This window comes from Triticum dicoccoides, chromosome 1B (assembly GCF_002162155.2).
Source record: "Triticum dicoccoides isolate Atlit2015 ecotype Zavitan chromosome 1B, WEW_v2.0, whole genome shotgun sequence".
Taxonomy (NCBI): Eukaryota; Viridiplantae; Streptophyta; class Magnoliopsida; order Poales; family Poaceae; genus Triticum; species Triticum dicoccoides.
This window is the reverse complement of record NC_041381.1, coordinates 7,443,095-7,445,860: the sequence shown is the minus strand read 5'-3', so window position 1 is coordinate 7,445,860 and position 2,766 is coordinate 7,443,095.

Here is a 2,766-nt window from a genome sequence, read left to right as displayed (position 1 = left end):
CCGCGCCGCTCCCTCTCCCTCTCTGTAACTCGCACCGCGCCCCAACCCGATCACCGCCACCATCATGAGCTCCTCCTCCTCTACAGTCTCCAACCCGTTCGCCGGTCCCGACGTCACCCTCGTCCGCGACCTCAACATCCATGAGCGCGTCCCGGTCAAGCTTGATCACACCACCGCCTCCTACTCCGCGTGGAAGCGGTACTTTTCTCTCGTGTTCCGTGAGTACCTCCTTCACAGCCACGTGGACGGCACCGTGGACTCCGCGCTCATGATCCATGACGAGGAGTGGATGATCCTCGACGCCACCATCATTCGCTGGTTCTACCTCACCATCTCCAGCGACATCTTCCACACCGTGGTGAACGACGAGGACGACGCCCATGCAGTCTGGACCAAGCTCAACGGCCTCTTCACCGACAATCGGCTACAGCGCAAGGTCCTCCTCTATGGTGAGTTTTACGGGTGCCAGCAACTTGACTCGTCCATCGATGATTTTTGCATGCGTCTCAAGAAGCTCGCCGATGAGCTCCGTGATCTGGGGGAGAAGATCGGCGACGAGCTCCTCATCAGCACCCTCTCCGGCGGCCTCAACGAGGACTTCGGGAACGCCGCCTCCAACCTCACCCTCATCCCGGAGCCCACCTTTGGCAAGGTGGTCGCGTACCTCAAGCTGGAGGAACGCCGGATGCGGGCGGCCAGGACACGCGCCACCCACACCGCCCTCGTTGCCGGCACACGTGGGGGTTCGGCCCCACCACCGTCTCGCCCGACGCCGCCCCTGCAGGCGGTGCCCGCCTTCTCGCCGGGCTTCCCGCCCGCCCCACCCGCCCCCTTCCCGCCGCCCCAGCCGGCGGGCAATGGGGGAGGCCGTCGCGGCGGCCACCGGGGTGGCCGCAAGCAGGGAGGCGGCGGCGGTGCTCAGGGAGGAGCGCCACGCCAGCAGCAGCCGGTTCCTCAGCCGGCGGCCCCGTGGTACGCCGGTCAGAACCCGTGGACCAGCGTCGTCCACGCCTATTCTATGCCGGTTCCACGAGCTCCTACTCCGGGTCTTCTCGGCACTCAGCCTCCGTCACACCAGGCGTATTACGCCGCGCCGCAGCCCTATGCGGCACCCTACGGGCAGCAGCCACCGCCAGGCGGGCCGCCGCTGCTGCCCCTGACGTCTGCGCCGTCTCTTCCGCCGGCGCCATGGGACCCGGCTCTCCTGGCGGCTCTCCACACCGCCCCTTCCCCGTCCAGCTACACCGGCGGCGGCGATTGGTACATGGACAGTGGCGCCACCGCTCATATGGCGGCGTACCCCGGTAACCTCCATACTGCCCACCCTGTCCACACCTCCAACCGCATCACCGTCGGTGACGGTTCTTCTCTTCCTATCACCCATACTAGATATACATATTTTCCGTCTAACTCCACCCCTATATCCATGTCTAATATTCTTGTTTCTCCTGATCTTATCAAAAATCTTGTTTCCGTCCGTTCCCTTACACGTGAAAATCCGGTGACCGTTGAATTTGACGACTGTGGTTTTTCTGTTAAGGACGCTCGCACGCGGATGGTGCTCCACCGATGTGACAGCCCCGACGAGCTCTACCCGGTTCACTCCGCCGCCTCCACCACTTCCGCCGCCCCTGTCGCTCTCGCCACCGGAGTGGATCTCTGGCACGCTCGCTTGGGTCATCCTAATCATGCCACCCTTCGCCACATACTTCGGAGTTTTTCTTTCACGTGTAATAAGAACGAGGATCACTCGTGTCATGCATGCCGTCTTGGCAAACATACTCGTCTTCCGTTTAGGGCTTCTTCCTTTGTTGCATCGTACCCGTTTGAGTTGATTCATAGTGATGTTTGGACATCTCCTGTTGCAAGTAATACGGGCTTTCTTTATTACCTTGTCATCCTTGATGATTTTTCGCATTATGTGTGGACCTTCCCGTTGCGCCGCAAGTCGGACGTTATCTCCACTCTTGTCGGTTTCTACTCTTATGTCCGCACGCAGTTTGGCCGGCCCATTCTTGCGTTGCAGATAGACAACGGGAAGGAATTTGACAACACCGTTGTCCGTGATCTTCTCGCCACACATGGCACGATTTTTTGTCTCACTTGCCCATACACCTCGCAGCAGAACGGTCGTGCTGAGCGCATCCTTCGCACTCTTAATGACTGCGTTCGGACTCTTCTCTTTCACGCCAATGTGCCTCCGCGCTTTTGGCCTGACGCTCTAGCCACCGCTTCCCTCCTCATAAACATCCGTCCATGTCATACTCGCGGGAACTTTACACCTCACCACCTTCTCTTCGGTGCACCCCCCTCTTATGAAGGGCTTCGCATTTTTGGCTGCCTGTGCTACCCTAGCATCGCTGCCACTGCGCCTCATAAGCTCGCAACTCGCTCCGTCGCCTGCATCTTTCTCGGCTACCCACCTAACACTAAGGGCTACCGTTGCTACGATCCAGTCTCTCACCGTGTTTTCACCTCCCGACACGTTTACTTTGATGAGATGGTCTTCCCGTTTCAGCAGCAGGCATCCCTCATCGTCTCGTCACCGCCGGCCACCGGCGGCCCATCGACGACCTCGTCAGGTGGACGAGCACGCCTGGTTCGTGGACCGCCTCCGGGCTTTGGCGGTCCACGGGCCCTACTGCCGACGCCCTCCACGGCCGGCCCTGCCGTTGCAGCCGGCGCCCCGCCTTCACCCGCCGCCCCCGACTCGGGCGCCGCGGGGTCGGGCGCCTCCTCCGCCGCCCCGACGCCGGCTGCCTCGCC